This window comes from Odocoileus virginianus, chromosome 25, assembly GCF_023699985.2.
Source record: "Odocoileus virginianus isolate 20LAN1187 ecotype Illinois chromosome 25, Ovbor_1.2, whole genome shotgun sequence".
Taxonomy (NCBI): Eukaryota; Metazoa; Chordata; class Mammalia; order Artiodactyla; family Cervidae; genus Odocoileus; species Odocoileus virginianus.
Window position 1 is genome coordinate 4,132,492 of NC_069698.1, and position 13,243 is coordinate 4,145,734.

A 13,243-nucleotide genomic window follows, 5' to 3' on the forward strand; every position below is an offset into this window, starting at 1 on the left:
AGAGCTAAACTATAACAATTTGTGGCATTTAGACAAAGGAGCTCACAGCTCGGCACCCGCTCGGGCTCAGGCAACAGGATTGTCATTGTCTGATTCCTTAATGAGCAGAGCAGCTCCTTCATATAGATTACTGAGTTGTCAGACCTGGTGTGGATACAGGAGGACAGGGGAGAGGCAGAATGGAATACTAATATAGCTTTTCTTCCCTTTTATTTTTTTTAAAACATCGCCTATAAGAACGCTTACACAGAAGGATATGTATGTCGCGTGAGCCCTGAAAATGGGACTTCTGTTTGAATATGTCAACCGTGATGGCAGCTTCTAGTTTGACTAGAAGGATGGCTTATTCTGTCTTGGGTTAATTACAGTGGCCTCTGAGGGGAAAAGGGCTTCTTACAGAGGACGGTGGGGGGAAGGAATTATGTGGCGGTGACATTTGCCATCATCCACTTGAGTTGCCTCAAGTCCTGGCTCTGTGCTCCAGGCTAGAGGGCTGGGAGTCCCAGGAGGACTGACCTCGGGGAAGACAGTCAGGTTCAGGGGCCTTTCCGTAGACAAGGGGCTTCTCTTCCGCCTGTGGGCTGTTCGGTGCACTATCCCAAGGGGCTGCAGAGAGATAAGTCCAGCCCTTGCTCGCTCACCCGGTCTTCCTGCCGTTCTTTAACCTGAACAAAGTTTCCATGAGGATCAGTAGCGGCCCTTGGCTCACCCGGCGCGGGCAGGGGCCCACTGCCTGGGCTGTTAGAGCGCCATAAAAGGACAGCTTTACTTTGCTTTCTAGGGCGCCCAAGCAAATTCCCTCTGCATTCTCCTGTCTTATCATGCTCAACCTCCTCTCAGGTGGCATAAAAAAAAGTGAGGAGAAAATGAGCTCGTAGTTACAGAGAACACATAATGGTTGCCAGAGGCAGGGTGTTGGGGGTAGGGGCAGGGGAAATGTGAGAAGGGGGTCAAAAGGTACAAACTTCCAGTTATAAGATAAATAAGTCCTAGGATGTGATAGCATACAGCATGGCAACTATAGGTAACAATACTGTATTGTATATTTGAAAGCTGCTAAGAGAGCAAATCTTTAAAATTCTCATCACAAGAAAATAAGAGTTTGACTATGTGTGTTGATAGATGTTAATTAAACTTCTTGTGTGGAACATTTTGCAGCATACGTGAGTTTCGTATCCCTGGGTTGACCAATTGCAGATCAAAAACTTAAAAATTAAAAAAAAAAATTCTAGGAAGTTCCAAAAAGCAAAACTTGAATTTGCCACACAACTATTTACAGCGTTTACATTGTATTAGGTACCATAAGTTATCAAGAGAGGATTTAAGGTATACAGGAAGATGTGTTTAGGTTGTATGCAAATACTATATCACTTTACAGAAGGGACTTGATCTTGCATGCATTTTGATATCCAAGAGGGTTCCCACAGATACTGAGAGACAATTATAAATATATATATACATATATACACACACTGCTTAGTCATTTCAGTGTCTGACTTTGCGACCCTATGGACTGCAGCCTGCCAGGCTCCTTTGTCCACGGATTCTCCAAGTAAGAATACTGGAGTGGGTTGCCATGTCCTTCTCCAGGGGATCTTCTAACTCAGGGATCGAATCTGCATCTCTTACATCTCCTGCCCTGGCAGGCGGGTTCTTTACCACTAGCACCACCTGGGAAGCCCATATAGATAGAGATATCTATATAGATATACAGATATAAAATCATTATGTTGTACACCTAAAACTAATATAATGTTACATGTCAATAAAAATTTACAAATTAATTCATAGGTTAATTAATATTTAAAAAGAGAGAGTAAGAAGTTACGGCTACAGTAAGAACAAAATCCCATTGGGCTCTGACTCTGTTAGCACTGTATTTCTTTCCCTAGGAAGTACCATGTGAGTAAGAGTGCTATGAATCTTGCTTTTCCTCTGCAACTCTCTCCATCCCAGTAGCTTTTCAGCCAGGAAATGCCAGTGAGATGTTTCTTCAAATGCCCACACCAAGGCCCTCTTCCCCAATCTAAATCAACCTGGACTTTGTACAAATTGAAGCTTAGGGAACTGCTTTAGTAAGAAAGCAACCTAGAAACTGTCTCCCACCAATCAATCAACACGGAACATGGAGACTTCAACATGGTGTTTTTCTTTGTAACATCCTGCAAAGCTGCTCTGTGTTAAATTGCTTAGCAAAATTCTCATTAAGATAACTGGTGACTTCCATGAAAATGTATGCCAGAATATTGCTATGTGGAAAAGCCTGAGTTTTTGAGGACAGCTGCTCTTTTCTGCCATTCAAAAAGTTGCCCAAAATGTGGGCTCCTCTCCAGGCCACTGAGCGCTGTCCCAAGGACCCTCTGTCAGGGTCCCTCCAGGCCCTGTGTGGTCCATTCTCCCTTCTGCCACCAACCAGTCTGAGCAGGCAGGCTTCGGTTTGAGTGGTGCACCCCCGAAAACAGAAAAAAGCCTAACTCTGAAAGCTACTCGGACCTTGAACCTAGTAATTGGAGAAAATGTCTTCCTTTTTTTCCCCCCAATCTCAAAAAAGAATAATGCCATGTATTTTTCTAAAAGAGAAGACACACAGCATAAAATAAAATCATTTTTTTCCAGCTAAGACTCCTGCTGGGTTCCCCAGCCAACTTTCTGCAGCTCATAAAATAAACCCAATTCCCATTCATCCCCCCCACCTCCAAATCCATCATCACTTGGCTGTGGGCAAATGGGCAGGTGGTACTGCACAACGGGGCTTGGATGAGCTTTTTTCCTTCCTGGACGGAAGGAGGAGGATTAGCGTAAAGTCTTTTCTGTTAGTGAATGACAGGGCAGACAACTGGGAGGATCATCTGAATTTCATCCTGGAGGAATGTGCAGGGGTGATTTTCAGAACAGTTTTGTTATCTCCATAAAGGCAACTCTGGAATTCATCATATTGGCCACCATCTCAACACATGGTCCAGACTGTCTTCGCTGGATGGAGATGAACAGCTTTGTGGTGGGGAGGGGAGGAGGAATAACTTGTGTGGGTGAAAAGTGGATCCTTGATAAACATGCAGCCCTACTGCAAAGCATTACCTGCCTTTGGTTTCCTCATAAATATTGAGAATTGGGGGAACTTCCATGAAGTATCCTCAGGAAAGGGCAGACGTAAACCGACCTAGATTTTTCTGGAAAGTTTATAGAGCCTAAGTGTCCTCACTCGCTTGGGCCTCGGGGAGGGTTGAGAGTTGCTGGGAGCTGTAGAATGTTCTAGGTGGGAAGAGGAAGCCAGGTTGCAGCTAGGAAGTATTTCTGGATAAGCACACACTAATTCCAAAGCTGCTAAAGCTTTTCTGTGTGGGCACACACACAAAGCTGCCAGATCTTCGTGTAGCTGAGAGATGGCTATAAAGAGGTGTTGCCTAAGGAAGAGTCCCTCCTTTTAACTTCTGCAGGTCCCAAGGCCGGGTCTGGAAGCTGGAAGAGGAACAGAGAGTTTCTGAAGGTGCTCAAGGTAGACGGCAAGTGTTCAGACTCCTGAAAAAAGGAGACGTTAGTCACAATTAATCAGTTGGGGAGGGGATTAGAGTCTTGGTTGTTGTTCGCTGAGTATAGACTTGCTGAACACTTGTGATCTTTCTTTAGATGCTGTCTTGTTCCTGCAGTTTGCTCATAGGATTACTAGAGAGGAAGAGGGGGAAAGAGTGTGCGTGCTCAGTCGTGTCCGACTCTTTGTGACTCCATGGACTGTAGCCCACAGGCTCCTCTGTCCATGGGATTCTCCAGGCAAGAATTGTGCCATTTCCTCCTCCAGGGGATCTTCTCAAACCCATGTCTCCTGCGTCTGCCACATTGACATGTGGATTCTTTACTGCTGAGCCCTTAATAACTTGTTCCTCACTCCTACTTCTTTAAGAGAAGAATCAACATGTTAGGCAAGGCATTGTGCGATCAAAAGATTTGAAAGGTGTGCTTGGGCCGGAGGTTACTGAAGCCTGGAGGCACCTGGAGTAAGGGTAAATTTAAAATACTGCTTTGTTCAGGTAACAAGACAGACTGCCTTCTGCAAAGAGCCACTTACAGTGGGGGATCATCTTTTCAAATCAGCGTTTCCATTTCCTTCAGATAAATACCCCAGAATGGAATTGGTGGATCAAATATTCTTAATTCAGCTACAAATGTCTTTGCTTAGAGGGATCCACACAGTTCAGAAATGTGCGATGTTTGTGGAGAATTGTCCCTCAACAAAAGCATGTAGGTAAAGTAAAAACCCTCTTTCCTCAGTAAAGATCCCTTTAGTTATACACAGCCCTTCAAGAACATTTTGTATAACTATACCACTTTATATATAGTAGCGTTTTGGAGGGCAGAAGTAAGGGCAGTAAAGGAAAGTGTGACTGAGTCCCATGTTTATTCCTCTATATTGACCACATGTGGGAAGCAACATTCTATTAAAGAACACTGGAGTCCGGATATTCCAGACTGTGGCCATCAGTAACATGAATGGGGATCATAGTAACGGCAAGAACATGCAATGTAAAAGTACATCTGTTCCGTGAGTGACAGTGGGTGGCATGAGATAAACTCATTTTTCAGGGGATGACGGAAGAATGGGACTTGTGAAACAGGGGAGACTTACCCTTGAACTGCAAGGGTACTCTATCTGCTCCAAGGTGAGCTGGCTTGTTAAATTCTTCTCCTTGGCCCAGATAGAGGCTGGACCATCCCCAGTTAGAGGAAGCCCAACTTGAAAATCTTGGCTCTCCACCCACCCTTTTCAGACCAAAACGCTTTTGACTTATCTGCAGATGGCTCTTTCATAACAACTGTCTCCCTGGGCTTCACTAAAAGGATGATGAAGGGTTTGTTTCTTCCAAAGGTGTGTAGGAATTCTGCCCCAAGAATACATCCCTTCTTGGCAGTTCGGCCGAGCAGTTCATCGGCACTTACCTGCCTTGGTGTCAGCTGGACTTCTCCAGGGCCGGCTGACCCTGGTGAGGTCATCAGATTGTCAAACTACAGTTAGAGTTTTCCAATCTCTGCCCAACAGCTCACTCATCACTTCTATTGTTTTTCTGTATCCATGCAGATCAATTATTCAAAGGCCTATGGTGGTGGCATTTTGGGTTCCCCACAACCCCCTCATTGGGTTTAATCAATTTTCTAGAGCAGTCGCAGAACTCAGTAAACCCATTTACTCACTAGATTACCAGTTTATTGCAAAGAATATTAAAGGATGCAAATCAACAGCCAGATGAAGAGATACACAGGCAAGGTCTGGAACAAAGGAGCTCTGTCCTCTCGAAGCTGGAGCCGGTACAGTGACAGGTGGAAACACTCTGATTCCCCAACCTGGAAGCTCTCCAAATCCTCTCCTTTTGGGTTTTTATGGAGCCTTCATACATAGACATGCCTGATTGAATCATTGGCCATTGGTGATTGAACACAATCTCCAGCCTCTCTCTCCTCCCTGGAAATCAGGGGGCGAATTGAAAGCGCCTCTATTCATGGTTGGTTCCCCTAGCAACAAGCTCCCATCCTTAGGTGCTTTCCTAAAGGCACCTCATTAACATAAACCCAGTTGTAGTGGAAAGGAGTTTATTATGAATAACAAGAAACCAATTTCACCTTTATGACTGTGAAGTGATGTCAGGAACTGAAAGCAGGAGACCAAATATTATATGACAAAAGATATTCCCATTGCTCATATTGCTCAGGACATTTCACAGGTTTGAAGATCTGTGAGCTAGAAATCATGGACAAAGCCCAAATGTATATGAGAAATACATTTTGATCATCTAAAGAGCCAAATACATATTCTTACAAATTGCAATATTGCAGAGGATGAAACATTCTCATGAGGTATAAAGATGGGTCTGCTCTTCGTTTGAACCATATGAAATTTTTTTCTTGACGGTGAAGGAAGAGTTAAATCCTGGCAATTTCATATGATTCATCTAATGATTGTTCCTTCCTCAAGAGGTGATACAGGGTACACTTCAACTGCCCGAGTCAACTAGACTCATTTGATTTCCATGATTTCAAGTACAGCCTACACATGGATGACTCAAGCGTGTGTCTCCAACTTCTGTCCTGAACTATCTGACATCCCCATTTGGATGTCACAAATAGAGCACAAATTTGCTGGTATATCCAGATTGAATCACCCTTCCTTCTTCTTCTCAGACATACTCACTCTATATTCTTATCGCGCTTGGCTCCAATGTCTACCCAAAGTCACCAAAATTCACCCAGGAGACTTCTTGGCTGCCCTACCCTTAATCTTCCCCTCCACTTGATAGACACATATAATAATAGTATCTCTTTAGTGGTGGTCAATCTATTTCCTATTTCCCCACTGCCCTCTTTTAAGCTTCAGAATTTTACTTGTATTTTAGCAACAACCTCCTAATTGTTTTCCCAGCATCCAGTTTTCTCACCCCTCCAAATTATAGGGAGTCCTTCAGAGAAATAGTTCTGAAATGGAAATATGATGGTGTTTCCTCTTCACATCTCCTGTTGCCTTTATGACAAATCTTCATGGCCCACAGGCTTTGCATCTCATGGTTCTCAAAGGAAGATGGGATCTAGCAGTATCATTCGTTTAGAGTTATCTGGGGTTTCTCAGTATCCAGGATGTTACTGACATTAAGTGGGCAAGGAACAGTGATGCTAAATATCCTGAATGAGAGACCCAATTCTGTCCAAAGAACTGTCCCATCCAAAGACCAACAGCTCTTGAGCTGAAATACACTGCTTGGCTCCTGACCCCTTCTCCAGTCTGATCTCCAGCTACTCAAACTTTTTATTGTACTAGAAGCGTCTTAAATTTCCCAGTTCTTGGAGGTATCTGTTATCTAAAGCCTCTGTCTTTATCTCTCCCTCCCTGACCCACAGATCCATGTACCAGCTTCTTAGATTGCCAGCTCCTTCCTACTTATCCATTTAGAACTCAGCTCAGATGTCATAATTCTGGGATTCCATAATTCTGGAGCTCCCTGGGCTCCGAAACCTCTCACATCTCTCTCTTACGACTGTGTGGATAGTGTATCTTCATTTTTAAGTATCTCCCAATTCTCCTGTGAGCCCTGAAGGACCAGTTTCTGTATTCCTAGCATAGAACTAATTTACTGTAGTATCTCGAATAACTTACAAATAGCAGAGCCTAGAACTAATTTACTCAAAGAACTTGTAAAACTATAGAATATCTTCCACTTTCTGCCAAGAATTTTTTGTAAATTTGAAAACTGATACAACTGCTTAGTAAAAAGTTCAAACAGTATAAGAAGGGAGACCACATAGCATAATGGAACCGGCTCACCTGAGTTCGAATCCAGGCTTCACTGCTCTTTCCTGGCTCTCCATTTCCACACCTGGAGGGTGGAGGTAATAATAGCAGCACTATTGTATGATGATAAAGTGCAAGTGATAAACAGACTGATCTCAAGTTCCAGCTCTGCCCACTTACAATCTCTGTGAGCCTGGGCAAGTACCTTGACATTTCCATGCCTCAGTTTACACTTCCCAGGTGGCTCAGTGGTAAAAAAATCTGCCTGCAATGAAGGAGACGCAGGAGATGAGGTTTCAGTCCCAGGGTCAGGAAGATCCCCTGGAGGAGGAAGTGACAACCCACTCCAGTATTCTTTCCTGGAGAATCCCACAGACAGAGGAGCCTGGAAGGCTAGGGTCACAAACAGTCAGACAAGACTGAGGTGACTTAGCACACTTGTACAAACTAGAGATAATAAAATCTATCCTACAGGTATTTGGATAATTAAAGGAGATGATACATTCTTAGTACTTAGAACACAGCCTGTCATAGGGCAAGCTCTCAATAAATATTAACATTATAATATTATTATTAATAATGGCAAGAATATTATAAAAGGGTAAATATTGAAGAAGGGCCTCCCAGGTGGCGCTAGTGGTAAAGAACTCACCTGCCAGTGCAGAAGATGTAAGAGATGTGGGTTCGATCCCTGAGTCGGGAAGATCCCCTGGAGGAGGCACTGCAACCCACTCTAGTATTCTTGCCTGGAGAACCCCATGGACAGAGGAGCCTGGCAGGTTACACAGTCCATAGGGTCACAGAGTTGGACATGAATGAATCAACTTAGCATGCACACAGATATTGAAGACACCAGTGTCTCTTACCAACAACAACATTTATTAATATTTTATGCATTACTCCAGAAATTTTATGTGGATATCTAGTGATATATTTATAGAGTTTAAAAAACAAATAGGAGTAAATTATGCATTTCTTATTTTTCCCCATTTGCAATATGCTTAGTTACAGACCTTTGCCTAAAAGCACATGTAGTTCTGATTATTTTCATGGCTTCATTGTATGGCAGTTCATGTTTTATTTACTAGTTCCATAATTTTTTTTACCAGCTCTCTCCACTATTGATGATTATTTCCAGTTGCTAGTTATTGCAATAAAAGTTTGCTGTTGAGTAATTACATTCATCACAGATAATTCTCTCTCTTAATAGAAGTGGAGTCGCTCAGTCATGTCCGACTACCAGGCTTCTCTGTCCATGGGATTTTCCAGGCAATAGTACTGGTGTGGGCTGCCATTTCCTTCTCCAGGGGATCTTCCCGACCCAGGGATCGAACCCGGGTCTCCCGCATCGTAGGCAGACGCTTTACCGTCTGAGCCACCAGATGGGAAGTCCTTAATAGAAGGCAGTCTCAATTACTCCCCCAAATATCAAGGCTTTCAGACTCCCAGCTTACTCAGCGATCTCCTACATTGTCCCATGCAAATGTCCTGGGGCCATTTAGTCTCCAACTCGACTCTTTTTACAAGGCCTCTTACCAGACCGTCCTCCACCCCTGCAGGCCTTGTAGTCTTTGGGATCCATAAAACCTGAGTTTTCACCAGTTAATACTTACAAGTAACTGATTACTACTATTAAAAATGACCAAAGAAAACAATTTAGGTGATACAAGCAAACTTTATTTAGCACTTCATAAAATGAACAGTCTCCTTTTGGAGAATTTTAAATTGGTGTGGGTGGGAGGCAGGAAGTTTTACAGGATAAAGAGGAACAAGGAAGTATGGGGAGAGTCCAGAGTTGGCTTTGTGTTTGGGAAACTGCCTTTCTGGTCAAGTGTAGCATTTCCCAGGGACAAAATATTGAGTTGCTGACATGGCATCCTCTGCAGAAGCAGCTTCATCTTGGGTCAAGACACTTGTTTTTATTTCAACCCTACACAGGAAGAATAATGTGAAACTGTATGTTCACAGATGATGGCAGCTGGGCAGAAGAGGGGGGAAAGTCCCTTCATTTTTCTACCAGGGGAAATGATTTATAACTGTCAGAAATCTGACAAAAAAGTTAGAAGTACATAAAATCCATTATATAAATTATAAAATGTAAGTCATGACTCTATTTGTTTTGTGACAACTTAAAAAATGATTAATTTTCATCAAAATAGAAAATAAGTATGAATCACTACAATATCCAAGTGGTTGTTTCCACTTCCTCCCTCCGCTGCAGACGTTATACTCACCCTGTGCCTGTGGATGGAGTTCAGCACCGGACGTGGAGGAGGCTGGAGAGGGTGGAGGGCAGGCAGAGAGGATCCAGATGGAAGAGATGGGAAAATGTCAGAGAGAAATTTCCCTCATGTCCCCATTTCGCCCAGAGCTGTGTCTGCCTGGGGCTTTACAATGAAAATGGTTCAGAAAAGAAGCCCAATAGAGGGGGAAAAAAACTCTTTTGTGACGCTCTCCAGGCGTGGACATGTCTGAAAAGCTCAGCTGTGTGGGTCTACAGTCACCCACGTCCAATCAGCACAAAGACTGAGACGATAGACCTCCTTCACAGAAATTTCTGGAACCCAGGCATCTTTTCAGAAACAGAAGTCACCTGAAACATGCAGTTCCTCTCTGGAGGATCTGTTCATCGCAGCCCTATGTGTTACTAACTGTCAGTTGGAGAAGCAAAGACAGGAGTCAGCACCACATCCTGGGATCTGTCTTCTGGGGATTTCAGGAGACACCAAGGGAGCGGGGTGAGCTATGGGGAAAACTTCGCACATTTGCCCAGGAGGAGCCATTCATCTTGCTACTGTATTTTGTGCAGAATGAACCATTTCTCAACCAGACCACAGGTTTCCCCACGTTTATTCCTACTGGTAGTCCTTTTTTGCACAATCAGTCAGGTGGGCTGAGTTCGTCCCAGTATCTGGGACTAGCCGGGTGATCCCAGTGTCTGCAAATGCCAGGTGTACTTCTTTTAAATCCTGGACTGTGTTTCACAGGATGAGGCCAAGCCTCCATCCAGAAGGTTCTGCCTGGCAAGTAAGCCAGGGGCTGCACCTGCGCTGCGGCAAGCTGGGCTGCGAGCAGACAGCCGGAGGGTCCCCATGCATGTCCACGAGGTGAGCCGGGGTCAGGCAGTGGAAGAGCATGGGATGGACGGTTTCTAGCCACTCTCCTTACTAGTCCTGTGACTCCTTTCTCATAGTCAGGACTCGAGGCATCATTAGCGGTTATCACGGATGAGTATTACTGGTCAAATATCACCAGAACTAAGGCACTGTTTTCCTCTTGTCCCTTGCGACTCATGGTGCCTTTGTACACCAGGTTCATCTTCATCTGGAAGCTTATTAGAAATGCAGATTCTCAAGCCCCAGTCCAGAACAATGGAGTCAGAGTCTACATTTTCTCCAGACCCCAGGAAGTTCCCATATGCACAGTCTAAGCGGTCCTGCAGTCTAGTGGTCAAACTCCTGCCTCCCTGAAAGGGCCAGCCCACTCTCTCTGCTTTATTCAGGAGGACCGTCTCTCCGAGGGCTCTCCGTGTGGCGAACGCTCCTCCTACCACCTAAATCTGGACAGATGGTCACATCAAACGTGAACTGACTTGATGAGAGCAGCGGGACAGAATGTTTGACACTGAGACTGACCTTCACCATATTTAAGTCTTTTCCTAGCCGTTTTGCTTTCCTCTTTCTGAAAAGGATAGAGAATTATTTCAAAACAGTCCGCCTCCTCAGTCGAGTCGTGGATGAGGCTGTATGGTGGTTTTTATAAAATTTTCTGTCAAAGTGGGGAAAAAGAGTCCCTACCAGACACACGAGAGGAAAATGCCCCTTTCCACGCAGCTTCCAGAGGTCAGCTGCTGCAGCGACAGAGCTGGTCTGTGCACCCACCGTACCTCCCCCTTCGGGGAAGGTCACAGGTCTAAGTGCATTTTTCTTACATAGGCACAAGCAGGACACTGGGCCATTTGAAGCTGAACTGCAATGCATTCTTATAGCAACTCTTCGTCAGGACCCGCCAAATCAGAGGCAGAGGCAGATGCTGCTCCTAAGCCCTGAGTTCCTGATCCGAGGCTTCTGTTGACCATCAGTGACACCATGGGGGCTCTGCTTGGAATCAGCAATGCCGCCTGAACTGTGAGTTGTGGCTTGGAGGCTGTGAGCAAATAGAGATTTCAATCAAGTGTGGTTTAAGTTTCCAATTTTTCCCGTTTTCTATCTGAAAAAAAAAAAAAGTCTATGTCTACTGAGTGCAAACTGCAGCAGGAGTGACCTTCATCACATACCCTTGACCAAGAGCCGGACATTTCTTGGGCAGCATGGGAATTGCTCTGAGATCCCTGGAATCATGGGAATTGCCCTGAGACCAGTGGAATCAAGGCAGGAGTTGGCTCTGGGCTCTGAAGGCAGAAAGACATGTCAACTGGGCGCTGATCACTTGCAGAGACTAGGAATCGAGCTCACACCAGCTCGGATTAGCTTAGTAACCGGGACGAGTGCTGGGTGGCTCACAAGTAGAAGAGAGAATTGAGAACCAGGGTGTTGGGAGACCTAATGCTTCCAGGCACTACTTCTTTCCTTGCTGTGTGTGTGTGTGTGTATACTCAGGCTGGCATCCTCTTTGCCACTAGAGATGATTGCTGCGAGGTGCTTTTTGACTTGTTTTTCCCTTGCGTGACGCTAAAGGGTCAGCAAATTTATTGGCCTGGTGGCCTGTTTTGGTATGCCCCCAACTCCACACATGGCAGACTTGGAATGGTTTTAAATTTTTCAAGAGCTGTGGGACAGCAAACAAAGAAGGCCATGAGACAGGATGTTCTGTGAGCTGCAAAGCCTAAAATATTATGAATATTTACTATTTGGCCCTTCACAGAAGAAATGTTCTGACTCCTGAAGGCAGAGAGTTTCTCCCCGCCTCCACCAGTTGCAGCAGAAACGGCCCTGAGAGGCACACGCATTCCTGTGGCCACCGCGGGTCCGTGCTGGGCTGAGAGGTCCGGGGCTCTGATGGACCCGGCTCATGCGGCTCCTGGGTGCCGGGGGGCAGGATAGCTCTTCCAGGCAAAAGCAGGTTGCAGCCCCCAAAAGAAAAAGGGAGAATTGGGCAAGTCAACCAACAGGTACGGGTGGGAAACAGACGACTCTCTGATTTAACAAAGGGCTAATTCCAAAGGTGTGGGCGGTGCCACGGGAGGGAAGAGAAGGCTGGAACAAGGCCCGGGGAGGGCCTTTAGGGGGCCAGGGAGGGAACCTGCAGCTAAATCTACAGGAGCTGTGACCCTGAGATCATCACCAGACCGGAGAGGGAGGAGAACGTAAGGGCTGACTGCCGCCTGACCTGCTGCCGGGAGGAGGTCACCTCCCCAGCCTCAGTCCCGCCCTCCAGCCGCCCACCCTGCCCCCGCGCCCGCCGCTCCAACCAGAAGCCTCGGACACAGCCTAGAAGTCAGCCTCCTGAGCCCGTTGAGAAGGGTCCGGAGCGGGTTGGGAGGGGCAGATGGAGACAATGCAGAGAGCCCACTGCAGGAGCAAGTTTCTACCGGACTCCAGGCTGGGCCGCCCTCCCGGGCTGATGGCCTGGGCTGTCAGGGGACCCGGGTTAGACGGACTCCACACTTGGCTCGGTGCTCTGCCATCGCCGTCTCGAAGTTCTTAATTTTTTAGCAAGGGGCCCCACGTTTTCATTTTGCACTCAGCCCCGCAGATTGCACAGCCAGGCCTCACTCTATGCTCATGACTGTGTGATGTCAAGTCCTTTCATCTCTTCTGCCATAGGTTTCCCAATCTGTAGAGTGATCTGAGAGACATCTTCCTCTCAGGGGTGAAGGGCAAGTGAGGTCTGTGTGTGAAGGGCCTGCTGGACAGGGTGAGCCGCCAGCCGGGAAGTCCTTCCCCTCCCAAAGTGGTTCTTCCTCCATGTTCCTTAGCCATGGATCTTGACCGCTCTGGGCAACTCAGGCAAGAAGACAGTGAAAAGTGAAAG

The 13,243-nt window shown here is 45.9% G+C and overlaps 1 long non-coding RNA gene across 1 annotated transcript; it reads left to right on the forward strand.

Annotated features, from left to right (window-relative positions):
- The first annotated feature begins 4,488 nt into the window (after positions 1 to 4,488).
- Positions 4,489 to 11,383, forward strand: LOC110131166 (uncharacterized). Its single transcript, XR_002312099.2, has 3 exons — positions 4,489 to 4,655; positions 10,258 to 10,377; positions 11,206 to 11,383. It is a non-coding gene; the product is annotated as an uncharacterized lncRNA (long non-coding RNA).
- Positions 11,384 to 13,243: the final 1,860 nt, after the last annotated feature.